The 14011-nt window shown below is 38.9% G+C and overlaps 1 non-coding gene across 1 annotated transcript; it reads right to left on the bottom strand.

Annotated features, from left to right (window-relative positions):
- Positions 1–13739: 13739 nt before the first annotated feature.
- On the bottom strand, positions 13740–13810 carry trnag-gcc (transfer RNA glycine (anticodon GCC)). Its single transcript has one exon. It is a non-coding gene; the product is annotated as a tRNA-Gly (tRNA).
- Positions 13811–14011: the final 201 nt, after the last annotated feature.

A 14011-nucleotide genomic window follows, 5' to 3' on the forward strand; every position in this document is an offset into this window, starting at 1 on the left:
CTGTTCACTGGTGAAATTAAATCCACACTGAGCAATCTTCAATATGTTCAGAATATGACAGCAAGAATCCTATCAGGGATGCATTACACCTGTTTTCAAGTCCTTGCACTGGTTACCTATCAGATTTCGAGTCAACTTCAAAATCCTTATCCTCCTTATACAGATGCAGCCATTCAAAGTGCGCGTTACAGACACGTACCGCAGGTGGCGTCGCTCAGTGTGACGCAAGATGACGCGTGGCACCGCAGTACGTGATTGGTTGACCAACAGGGGCACTCGTGGTACGTTGGTTTGTCGTAGAAAGACTTACAGTACAGTAAACGTCTTTGCTGTGCCCGTTGTAGATATTGAATTTTACCACTGAAGGGAAATCTTAGTAGCTGAGCATAAAAAGAATAGGAGCATACTGTAACGCGTGTGAAGGCCATAAATGATATTAATTTTGGAACATAGACATACAGTATATAGCTTTTCTTGGTACTTTAAAGAAAAAAATACACACCAGTATTCCATTTCTCCCTAACGATTTTAAGCATCGAAGTATTTAACTAGCATGTGAAATAGCGTGTGAAAAAGTGGTAGTTTTAAGCTTTTCTGCTAATATAATATGGAATCGCGTATCTAAAGAATTTAATAACGGTATTCGTGTGCTGCGACAGGGCTGTGTAGGGCTGTTTCGCCTGCCTGTTCATGCGTGCTGTCTTGTAGCCGACTGGTCTAGGTGCGTGACTACCAGCGGGCAGGTTGTGTGTTCGAATCCAGCTGGTGCTAGACTTTTCTTTTAACAAACATTTCTTCGAAAAAATAGAATAGCGATATTATGGACAATCAATTGACTTTTATATTTCAAACTATCGCAACATGATCGATATTTGCGATATTTTGAACATATCTTCCCTTCTGACAGTGGCTCCTGCTTCTATTGTGTGTGTGTGTGCAACAGAGTAAATTTTTATAGAGAAATGGAGGCTGGACAGTATGCGTTACAATATAAACATTTATATTGATTTAAATCGTGTTCTGATTTAAATCGCAAACGCGTGTTTAATTATATGTGTTTTTTAATCATAATCAGGCTAATGCAACATAAATTGATACAGTATCTTTGTCTTCTAAGTATCTTAATAAACTTTCAGCATAGCTTTCTACCCGTCAAGATTTATATTTCTTGGGATTTTGGGATCAAATGTGGAAGGATTAGATTATAATCGTTTTTATTTGTCAAATACGTGATTGTATTTCTGAATGTTATGTGACACCTACAGTAGTTCACTGCTTTAAATACATCGAATTAAGAAAGTTATGTGTAGCACTTTAGAACTTTTTTCTGAACCAGGGAAAATCTGATCATGTTTCTCTATAACAATAATAAAAAACTTTATTTTACATATCGCCTTTAAAAGTGGCATCTCAAAGCAATACAGTAGATCGAAAAACAGTTAAAAGGGACCAAATTAAATACCAGACAATCGCAAACGCGTTTTCAATAAAATTATTTTATTCATTCAGCAGTTTGTGAGAGGGACATCCAGCAGGGAGAGACACACACACCGGTTTTCATTGACAAAATTGTTTTTTTTCAATTCCTCTTGTCTAACAGGAATGTTTTGTTTGTGGACAGACTGTTAGACAAGAGGAAAAGACCGCCTCCTCCTATGAAGCATTAATCGCGTATCTAAGGAAAATTGCAGTATACCTTTGTTCATGCACATCATTATACAGTACAGTATCTCAATTTGTATTTCGATTAAAAAAAATCGTTTGCCCAGCCACTACTGTTGTTATTGTTTTTATCCTGTAAAGCGTTTCCTTTTTCTGCGTTTTCCATTTCCTTTTTCTGATCACTCGCTTTCTGGATACACATCTCACCTGTCCTGTTCTTTGTTTTCCTGGTTTGCTGATTATGCCTGCTGCGGTCCACTCCTACCCTCACACCTAAAGAATACTATTTTAAATTTCTTGGCGCAGTTCATTAACCCTTGTATGTGCTGTCCGCGCCGAAAATGCAATTAAAAAAAAGTCAAAAAACGCACTCAAAATACAATTTATAGCTTAATAAGATACACTCCACAGGCAAATTTAATTGTGTGTTAGTTTCCTGACTCCCATTATTTAAACTGCGACACTGATCATTCATCTCTAAATAAACTTTATTTTATATAGCGTTTTATGCGAATAGGTAATTAGATTGCTCATAAACCTAATCGCTTTTTCTACATAAACACAGCGTGATTGCTCTCTGAAAATGCTTTTCCTTTATTTTTAAAGTAGGCTCAGATTTCAACTATAGATCGTATTATTATAAACTTTCTTGGAAAAATGTATTTTATGTAAACCATGTTTGCTATTAATTTATTTAGGGCTAAAATACGTTCATTGTCTTCCAATCGAGTCGAGTCGACATTGGAAGCCTGCCACACCCGGACTGTTAAACCAACGCATTAGCACGTCAAAGCCCGTATTGGTATTGAGCCAGTATTGTCTTTAGTATTCCCCCCCTCTCCCCTCAATTCAATTCAATTCAAGGTGTTTTATTTGCATGACAGATGGGTACAAGCAGTGTTGGGTATGTATGTTGTAATGCTTTCGGCAGACAGGCACTGTGTAAGAGCCGGCGCACCAGAGGAGCGCACTGAGGGAGCGTCTGCATTTATAACTTAGTTTTTAAAATTAGTCAAGCAATATGAAGCATCTCCTTTTACGTTTAAGTCCCTTAAATACATTGAGCACAGCTTTCTCATCACTTAAGATTGCTTTTGATACCATCCTTACACAAAGCAGAAGGGAGATCTTAGTGCCTGAGCATAAAAAGAATAGGAGCATACTGCAACGCGTGTGAAGTCCATAAACGATATTAATTTTGGAACTTAAACATACAGTATATGGCTGGTCTCGGTACTTTAAAGAAAAAAATACACACCGGTATTCCATTTCTCCCTAAACATTTTAAGCATCGAAGTCTTTAACTAACGCGATACCGGAGTCAACAAGCATACTTTTAGAATTTGATTAAAAGGGAATATAATATGGAATCGCATATCTCAAGAAATTAATATAATTATATTCATGTTGCAAAAGAACTGCAACGGACATAAAAACTCCCTTGCTTTTAACAGAGCGTTCCATAATTTCTAACTACGAAAATGCCAGGTGAAAGGATTTGTAAACATATTTTGTTAAAGCGAGTCAGTTTTTTCCGCAACACATAAAAGACATTTTTCCAAGAAAGTTTAGCCTTTGTCACTAATGAAACCACTAAATAAAGACATAAATCTAGAAATCTTAAGATTTGTTTTATTTAATGTTGGTAGCAGGATGAACTGTCAGAGTGTATATTTTGTCGCAGAGTTGCTGCAAGATGTTAACAGTGAAAAAGGTATTTAGAAATGAGTTATTTCAAGATGAAAATTTTCAGAATAATTGCAAATCTAGCAGGATAGAGAAAGCACAGAAAACTGGCAGTTAGATTGATCAGACTAGTATGAAAAGTCATTTAGCAAAGGGAATGAGAAGAGTGACAAACTAGTATACTTTAGATCTTTTTAAATCTGATCATGTTTCCCTATAACAATAATAAAAAACTTTATTTGATATATCACCATTAAAGGTGGCATCTCAAAGCAATACAGTAGATGTAAAAACAGATAAAAGGACCACAGATTACAAAGTAAATGCATATAAGAAAGACAAGCAGTTAGAGGTGCTACCAAAATTAGAAAATGAAGCAGATACAGACACTAAGTCTTCTGAAAAGAAAGGTTCTGAGGTTAGATTTAAACTGGCCCTGGTGTGTGTGTGTTTGTGTCTGTCTGTCCTGTGATGGACTGGCGCTATGTCCAGGGTGTATTCTGCCTTGTGTCCGTCGCTTACTGGGATAGGCTCCAAATCCTCTGTACTGGATAAAGAGATTAGAAATGGATGGAAGTAAAGGCACTGTGTGGATGGAACTATACACAGTGTTAGAAACCCACTATGAAATGGCAGCATCTCACTGAGAATAAAACATTTTATAGGGCTGGCTTAAGGAAACAGCCTTTCCACCTCTCTTGCACATCAGTATCCATACCTAGTTATTTAAACAAATTGCCTCTAATTATAAACATCTTAATATGCTGGCTCTGTGGATCCGCATCAGCTATGTTTGCCCATTCCTTCAATTCATGTGCATCCAACACACAGTTCAAAGCTAGCAACTACACAAAATCTAAAATATGAGCTCTACTTGCCACTTACAATACCAACAGTACCAGCTAACTTTAGTAGTGACATTTTCATGGATCTTTTTAACAATAAAATTTACAACATCAGACTTCAGACACAATTAAACAGGGCTCAAAAAAGTCTGGTACAAACATTTTCAGCATGGAATAAACCTTTACTTTAATGGTATAAACCTTAAATGGATTCATATTCTCAATAAGATTTGGTGCTCAGTAACATGACTTAGAAAATGACAGAAGACATACGTATCATGCTTATCCTTCTATTTTTCATAATTGTAAACTCCTTAAGGCAGTTACATTTTCTCTGTTCTGACCTGGAGTTACAGAGAAATTTAAATTCTAATAAGAGATTTGTAATGAGGAAAGTCATACCAATCACTCATACCAGGATTTGCAATCACAATACAAATACTTTCTTTCTGTATGTGTTTATTTTGCAGTTTGAGTCTATGGCATTCCTTTGGGGGTCTATACTCCAAGGCATGACTTTTTTATGGGAACATGACATTTTTTTTAAAGTCTTTTAATGCAAGCTTCATATAAACCCTTAGCAGTGGTTACTGTCTGGAGCAGGTACTTGAATGGCACAGATTCATTGAAATGATTCAATTTCTTTTGAAAATATTTGGGATAATACATATTCCAGAAATCACAGCCGTTGAATTATCCAGAAATTAATTTCTCTCAGGGTGTATTTAACCCCTCATGGATGGCATTGTATGAAATGAGTTTGAAGTTCCCCATTTGCCTCTATTATGAGATGCTGTGGACACTATTTTATACATTTTAGGAGTGTCCATAGGAAGGTATGTTCTAGAAAGAGTGAACTTCTGTTTTGCCATTATTTTTAATAGGGGCGTTACATGTTTACACTTGGTGCTCCTACTAGAGGAGAGGATATGATTAATCTAGGCTTATCACAGAAACTGAAACACATCTGGTTGGTGAGTCTACTGTGGGTAAAATGTTACTGGTACCGCATGTTGTAAAGCTCGGTATTTTCTCTCTTGGCCTGACATTTTTTAATGTCTGAGTGTTAGAATCCATGTTGTTGCTGGTAAGGGAATGGTAGGTGCTGTGATTGACACAGTCAAAGCCTTGTATAGAGATACCATTGTAGCTGTTTGACAGTATTTTAGATGCCCTTAGTTAAAAGCATGGGAGGAAGTACTGCCAAGGGAAGGGGGGGGAGCAAGGATTTTTTCTTTGAGTTTGTGAGGTTATTTTTTGTTATATTGTGTTTCAGAAAGCAAGAAAATAAGATTTACTGTATGATAAAAAGAGAAAGAGCTGGAGTAGATCCTCAGATCAGTTTGCTACCAGCAATCAAACAAAAAAATGGAAAGAATTGTCTCCTCCTGATTGGAACCTTTCTTACTGTCTTATTATAATTTATCAGGCTACCTTTTAATTTCCACTGAGAGAAGGAAGTCACTTGTCATGCAGCTATTTTATTCTTCATTGCACAATATGCTCTAAGTTAGCAAATGAAACATGAAATAAATCAAGAATACGATTAACATGAATGTATAAACATCCAAACTATACTTTATCACATTTAATTATTGGGTTAGCTTTTTATTGAGCCAAAATGTTATAAATGTGTGAACGTCTGTAAAATGGAAATATTTATATTTTTCTCTTTTCTGTTACCTGCCTGACAGCATTTTGTATCCCATTCAGTATATTACTGAAAAATATTAGACCCAACCTAAAGAATTCATGGGGGTAGTGGGACACAGTACTGCAAAGAGTCTCCTAAAGGGACAGAGCTATTAGTACTTATGTGTTTGAGTCTGGAGAATATAGTAAACTCTAAACATTAAGGGAATGCATGGAATCGGAAAATATAAATTGCATAGTACACAAGACTTAACTGGTTTTATTCTAGGAAAGCAGACAAGACTGAGTCATGGGACTCAGAGGATCCAAGGCTAGACTGAGTATAATAGGCTTCGGGCTTCTATTGTGACATCTACTGTAAATTACAAAAATGTTAAAAGTAAACAAAATAAAGTAACTAGAATGTGGTCTGAAATCACCCCTTTAGACACCCCTTTTACTTCACTGGAGTCAGATATGAAAGGCAATAGTCTCCCGTTCTGTCTGCTGTGTGTTGCAGCAGAGGGACTCCCTGCAGCTGAAAGGGGCAGAGTAACTTGCATGCCCTCTAGTACAGTTTACACATGCACGACTTTAAAAGCTAGCAAGACAGGTTTCGATTCACATTAGCTGGCGAGCCTTGTTAAAAAACGAATGATAATGTAACATGCCACTGTTCATGAACAAAGTTATACTGAGATTTCCTAAGATACGTGATTAAAAAATAAATAAATAAAAATTTGAATCTCCTGCGGAACACATTCCATAAGAATCAGCGGTTTTACAGTATATATCGCCTTTAAAGGTGGCTTCTCAAAACGCTTTACGGGATAAAAACAACCAGAACAGCAGCAACAACAATATTGTATTTCGTTGCATTTTGAAAACCAAGTAATAACTTAACTATACAGTACGTGCAAACGTTTCGTATGTTGCTGTCGTGAATGCCTGCGTACCCATAAGTATTTTATTTGCCTTGAGTCTGTCTACAGTATCTCTGTCCCACTACCCCCCTCTCTCCCTCAATTCAATTCAATTCAAGGTGTTTTATTTGCATGACAGATGGGTACAATTCTTGTTGGGAATGTATACTTTGATATTTACACCCGGCGCGGCACCGAGGGAGCGTCTGCATTTATAACTTGGTTTTTAAAATTAGTCAAGCAATATGAAGCATCTCCTTTAACTTTTAATTCCCTTAAATACATTGAGCACAGCTTTCTCACCATCCTTACACAAAGCAGAAACTGTCCGATGACTCACAGTACAAGTGGAAAGATTACAGATTTTAATCGTCTTTAATTTTGCCTGTGGAGTGTATCTTATTAAGCTATAAATTGTATTTTGAGCGCGTTTTTTGACTTTTTTTTAATTGCATTTTCGGCGCAGACAGCACATACAAGGGTTAATGAACTGCGCCAAGAAATTTAAAATAGTATTCTTTAGGTGTGAGGGTAGGAGTGGACCGCAGCAGGCATAATCAGCAAACCAGGAAAACAAAGAACAGGACAGGTGAGATGTGTATCCAGAAAGCGAGTGATCAGAAAAAGGAAATGGAAAACGCAGAAAAAGGAAACGCTTTACAGGATAAAAACAATAACAACAGTAGTGGCTGGGCAAACGATTTTTTTTAATCGAAATACAAATTGAGATACTGTACTGTATAATGATGTGCATGAACAAAGGTATACTGCAATTTTCCTTAGATACGCGATTAATGCTTCGTAGGAGGAGGCGGTCTTTTCCTCTTGTCTAAAAGTCTGTCCACAAACAAAACATTCCTGTTAGACAAGAGGAATTGAAAAAAAACAATTTTGTCAATGAAAACCGGTGTGTGTGTCTCTCCCTGCTGGATGTCCCTCTCACAAACTGCTGAATGAATAAAATAATTTTATTGAAAACGCGTTTGCGATTGTCTGGTATTTAATTTGGTCCCTTTTAACTGTTTTTCGATCTACTGTATTGCTTTGAGATGCCACTTTTAAAGGCGATATGTAAAATAAAGTTTTTTATTATTGTTATAGAGAAACATGATCAGATTTTCCCTGGTTCAGAAAAAAGTTCTAAAGTGCTACACATAACTTTCTTAATTCGATGTATTTAAAGCAGTGAACTACTGTAGGTGTCACATAACATTCAGAAATACAATCACGTATTTGACAAATAAAAACGATTATAATCTAATCCTTCCACATTTGATCCCAAAATCCCAAGAAATATAAATCTTGATGGGTAGAAAGCTATGCTGAAAGTTTATTAAGATACTAAGAAGACAAAGATACTGTATCAATTTATGTTGCATTAGCCTGATTATGATTAAAAAACACATATAATTAAACACGCGTTTGCGATTTAAATCAGAACACGATTTAAATCAATATAAATGTTTATATTGTAACGCATACTGTCCAGCCTCCATTTCTCTATAAAAATTTACTCTGTTGCACACACACACACAATAGAAGCAGGAACCACTGTCAGAAGGGAAGATATGTTCAAAATATCGCAAATATCAATCATGTTGCGATATTTTGAAATATAAAAGTCAATTGATTGTCCATAATATCGCTATTCTATTTTTTCGAAGAAATGTTTGTTAAAAGAAAAGTCTAGTACCAGCTGGATTCGAACACACGACCTGCCAGCTGGTAGTCACTCACCTAGACCAGTCAGCTACAAGATAGCACGCATGAACAGGCAGGCGAAACAGCCCTACACAGCCCTGTCGCAGCACACGAATACTGTTATTAAATTCTTTAGATACGCGATTCCATATTATATTAGCAGAAAAGCTTAAAACTACCACTTTTTCACACGCTATTTCACATGCTAGTTAAATACTTCGATGCTTAAAATCGTTAGGGAGAAATGGAATACTGGTGTGTATTTTTCCTTTAAAGTGCCGATTCCTGGAATCTGACTGGCTGACACCCCTCTGAAGTGGTTCCATAAAATCTGGTATACGGAAAAGAAAGCGTTGATAAATACAAGTGTCTTTTAATACACTCTTTGCTGTGCTCTTGAGGATCCTTGTGATATTTTAAGCTCTAGTTGAATGATAGGTGTCGCATTTTAAATCATTTTCGTAGTTAGAAATTATGAAACGCCCTGTTAAAAGCAAGGAAGTTTTTATGCCCGTTGAAGTAAAACAAAATGCCTGACAAAGTATGGCTTTGACAGATTCCTAGTGCTTGTACAAATGTGCTAAAGAAATTATACTTTGAGTATACAGCTTGTCCAAAGTCATCCATTATTAATACTATTATTAATATCTTCAGTAAAGGCTTTGATGCATAAATATTTCTGATAAAGGTAGGTTGTGTACTTTTGTCCAACTGAGCAATCTTGCTTTCATAAAATATACCAACATTTTAATGACTGATGATTAACATGCTGTAATACACAGTTCAAAATTAAAGGCTCAAATGCTGTACATGAGAGGTTAAGCTCCCCCTGGCGGTTTTACAAGGCGACGCCGGATAGTTAACCACGTGACACCACGTTAAATGCGTCATACTGCGTGATACTGCGACACGCCCACCGGGGTATGCCGCGAAATACCTCACTCATTTTGAATGGCTGCATCTGTATACTGTCCTACAACTGTTATTATTGATCACCGAATTATTGTACTTGACATGACTTCATTCAGCCTTTCCTGAACGTCTATGACAGGCAGAGAGAGTGCTGTTTCTGGTGCGATCTTTTGCAGCTGACATTTCACTGTTTTAAACGAACAAGAAATTAGATTGCTCATAAATCAGTTATTCTATATAAACACAGCGTAATTGCCCTCCGAAAATCCTCTTTTTCTTGTTCGTTTTAGAGACCTTGATCGAAACTGATTTTAGATGTCAGAAAGGATTTATTTTCTCTGTATTTCCTACATTGCTTTGTCGAGATTTTAACTTTATATCTAACTTTATATCTAGGCTCAGATTTCAACTATAAATCGTACAGTAATTAATAGCAGTAAATACTGATGTTTTGCGCCCTCTTACCACAAAAATATATGTTTTGTAGTTGGGATTAACTTTATTTCGTACGCGTAGCTACTCCGATTCGGACACCGAACAGTTAAAGATGGCGGCAAATCAGACACCCAGAGAGGGGGCGTCTTCTCGCCTCCATAACTAAAATGCCAAATAGGAGTGGCTTAAGCGACATACACAGTCGTGTAACTGACAGTTTGAGGTAGCCTATCGTGTAAATTTCGCTTTGTTGCTGATAGGTTAAGCTTTCGAAACTCTGCCCCAAAGTCATGTGACTGATTTTTCGCCCTGTTTCGTTGGTTAAACGCAATGATCACAAGCACCACCATGGTAACTGGGATGTGTAGTTTTTAATTCCGTTTGAATTATAACTGTACGTACTGTCTTCATATTTGGCCAGGGCTTTAAAGAGAAGGCGCGCCAAAAAATTTCGGTGCCGTCGTCTCCGCTTTAAAGGTACCCCCGTGCTGGAAGAATTTGAACTCGGAACGTTTGCCCAGCGTAGTTATAGTGGACATAAAAACAAGAGTTTGCTGGCATTATATCCTAGAAGACACAGACCGGCACCAGACCGGTAAATGCTTGATGAACTAGGGATTGGACAGTTTCCAAGTGCTTGTACAATCGATGGAAATGTTCAAATATTGTGCAAAAGAAATAAACACAATAATCATTTATTTCTTTATCATATTAGCTAGCTAATATCCTCTCTTTGCTAGTTAGTGGCTGTGTTTCTGCGTTGGGTAGCAACGGGTGACTGTTCTCAGGCGGAAGATGTAAACAGCTTAATTTTCGTGTTAAATAATTTTTAAAAATTAAAATTCATTCTATACAGCAATCACATATTTGGGTACCGTTTCATACAACTTTCATGCTTAAAATGTTTAGGGAGAAATGGAAGACTGGTGTGTATTTTTTCTTTAAACTATCAAGACCAGCCATACACAGTACAGTTTATGTACATACAGTAATGTTTATGTTCCTAAATTAATATCGTTTATGACCTTCAGATGCGTTATGCTCCTCTTCTTTTTATGCTCAGCTACTAAAATTTCCCTTTAGTGGTACAATTCCATATAAATATTCAAAACTAAGCAGATTGAAATGTGCACAGTAAAGACATTAGATGATTAAATCTTTTCACTACCAACCAATGCACCACGAGTGCCCCTGTCGGTCATTTTGGCCAGCCAATCACTTACCGCGGTGCCCTACGGTGCCCTGCGGGTTGGTTACTGTACCACGGGTTTTTACCGCTCATTTTGAATGGCTGCATCTGTAGGTTGTCTCTCGCAGTGTTCAGGAATTGCATTCCGAAACTGAGTCAGATCAAAAGTTGTAAGAAAAGCACCTATGGTGTCGGTTCTAACAGCTTTATTGATTCGATGTTAAAGGCCGGAAATGGGGCACAAGACACGCGACCGCAAAAAGCGTCGCCATCTGCTTCCAGCTGCAAAATGCCGTTTGCGGACGCTGAAGCATTTGAACTTGAACTTTATTGCCATATGTAACCGGTACTGGTACAATGGAATTCTTACTTACAGAAGGTCTCTCGATTGTAAAACAAGTGTAAAAAACAAGACAAAGTGCAAACAGTGCATCAAGACAATGTACAAACAAACAATAGACAATGTGCAAGTAAACATGTAGACATTTCTTTCCAAGGCAGCGGGTACAAGCGATCTCGCGTTTTAAAACCACCAGGAAAAGCAGAAAGGCACTTTTCCTTGCTTGCGCCGGCACACAACGACGTGAGGAGGACACCGTAGTCGGCAGGATTCGAACCTGCCCGGGGAGACCCCAATGGATTTCTAGTTCATCGTCTTAACCACTCGGCCACGACTACAGCGAGCGCCGCCGTTGCTGCGTTCTTGCTACAATCTCACATGGATCGCGAGACGCCGGCGGAAACCTTTTTCAAAGTCGTTCTCCATTAAAAAAAAAACCTTTCCAAAATACAAGCCTTGCAGACAGACACGCCTCAGAGGACTTAAGGGTGGCTTCATGTGGGAATGATAAAGTCTCCCCGTCCGGACAGGAAAATGGCACTTTGTTAGACACAAAGAAACAATCAACAACAGACAAATGTCCACAAGCATTTAAGAAGCCGCACCATGTTCTTGCTACAATCTCACACGGATCGCGAGACGCCGGCGGAAATCTTTTTCAAAGTCGTTCTCCGTTAAAAAAAAAAACCCTTCCAAAATATAAACCTTGCAGACAGACACGCCTCAGAGGACTTAAGGGTTGCTTCATATGGGAATGATAAAGTCTCCCCGTCTGGACAGGAAAATGGCACTTTGTTAGACACAAAAACACAATCAACAACAGACAAAAGTCTACAAGCATTTTAGAAGCCGCACTTGAAATAGCTCTTACATTCGTGTTAGACGCAGGAATCGCCTTTTTATTGACGCTCTTACAAATGCCATGGAAAGCAAAACAAAGCAAAGCAGAGCAGAACAAAACGAACAAAATAAAACCCTCATGTCCTGCACTTGAATATAATGCCGTTACGTGCTGAAGCGGTATTGGACGTCATCCTAGCACTGCAACCCGGGGCGTACGGTATATGGGAACGAGCACACGTCACGAATCGTCTCTAATCACTCCCTGCACTGTAAGGCGCCTTGAAGCGTGCACCCTCAACATTCATCTTTGCGCATCTGTGAAAGGTAAACTCTTGAGCAAACTCTGAACCAGACGCTCAAACTCCAGCTAGCATTAGGGGTAGCATTCCCACGCTACTTGAACACTTTGTTTACGCTCAGTGCTGGATTTTGGGAACTTTAGGACGAGTGGGACTTTTCTCCTATCTGTCAATTCGTTTTGTTTTGGAGACTCTTGGCTGTCTGTGTTGTATAGTGCAGCGTGAAGAAAACGTTTTCGAAAACTGTGCTGGCTCAAAAGTTGTAAGAAATCCTCTCCAGCTCTTTTAAGTCTCTTCAGTTTTGTCATTTAAAGTGAAACTAGATGTATAACTGGAGCCTCACTTATGCAAATGGTGAGGCTCCAGTTCGACATCTAGTTTCACTTTATATGACAGAAGTACATCAGACTGCGCCGGACTGGGGGATCACTTCCGGTTATTTTGACCATCTTAAACATTTGAAATCCTCCCCTGGGCAATTGTGACACTTCATCTTGGCTCCACCTAGGACACTCTTCAATCACTTCTCTCTTCTCCCACAGCACTCTCGTCTGTCGGCAGTATGTGGCGTCTTTGCATTACCACCAATCTCACCACAGCAAGAAAGCAACGGGTTTTGGCAAGACAGGAAGAGACCGCCTGGCCCGAACGGGGATTGAACCCGCGACCTTGGTGTTATTTGCACCACGCTCTAACCAACTGAGCTCACAGGCCTCATGCCGATTGTCCTCTCTGTGCTGCAAAAAATGGAATTCAGGGAAGTTTCTTTTGTCCTTTTTTGAATAGAAAGCCCTGCGATTCAGTGTACGGGCTTTCTCGTGCTGTTTAATGGTTCTTGTAACCCAAATCCTACACTGGCCTGAAGTGCCCCCCCATTTCACAGCATTTTTCAGCTGATTTCAAATGTACCTAAAGGAGAAGCATTATTGAAGACCATCAATTACCAAGAGCTTTTGTCAAAGGTTTTGGTGGTCACTTTTAATGACCACAGAGAGCTATGACCTCGGTTTTACATCTCATCCAAAAGACGGCGCCTTTTTACCACACAGCGTCTCCGTCACTATACTGGGGCATTGGGACCCGCATAGACCTCAGGGTGAGCGCCCCACCGCTGGCTCCATTAACACCGCTTCCAGCTGTGAGCTTTGCTTTTCCCTGTAGGTCACCCTCATCCGGGTACTGACCTGGCTCACAGCTTCTAAGCTTCAGTGGGTTTTCAGTTGCGAGTTGAAAGGGGATGCAAGTGATGGAGCTGCTCGCTGCAAAAGTCACTGCATTGGCCGGGAATCGAACCCGGGCCTCCCGCGTGGCAGACGAGAATTCTACCACTGAACCACCAATGCACGCCGCAAGGGTCTACAAAAAAGACGCTTTTTTACCACTCTGTGCTGGATGTTGGGTCCCAAGGGAACTTCTGGACGAGTGAGAATTTTCTGCTATCAAAATTTGGTTTCGGAGACTTTTGGCAGCCTACAGATGCAGCCATTCAAAATGCGCGGGTGATACTGCATTATTTTGCGGTACGCTGTACGCAGTCTACCGCA

Source organism: Atractosteus spatula, unplaced genomic scaffold (genome assembly GCF_055471065.1).
Source record: "Atractosteus spatula isolate fAtrSpa1 unplaced genomic scaffold, fAtrSpa1.hap1 Scaffold_23, whole genome shotgun sequence".
NCBI lineage: Eukaryota > Metazoa > Chordata > Actinopteri > Semionotiformes > Lepisosteidae > Atractosteus > Atractosteus spatula.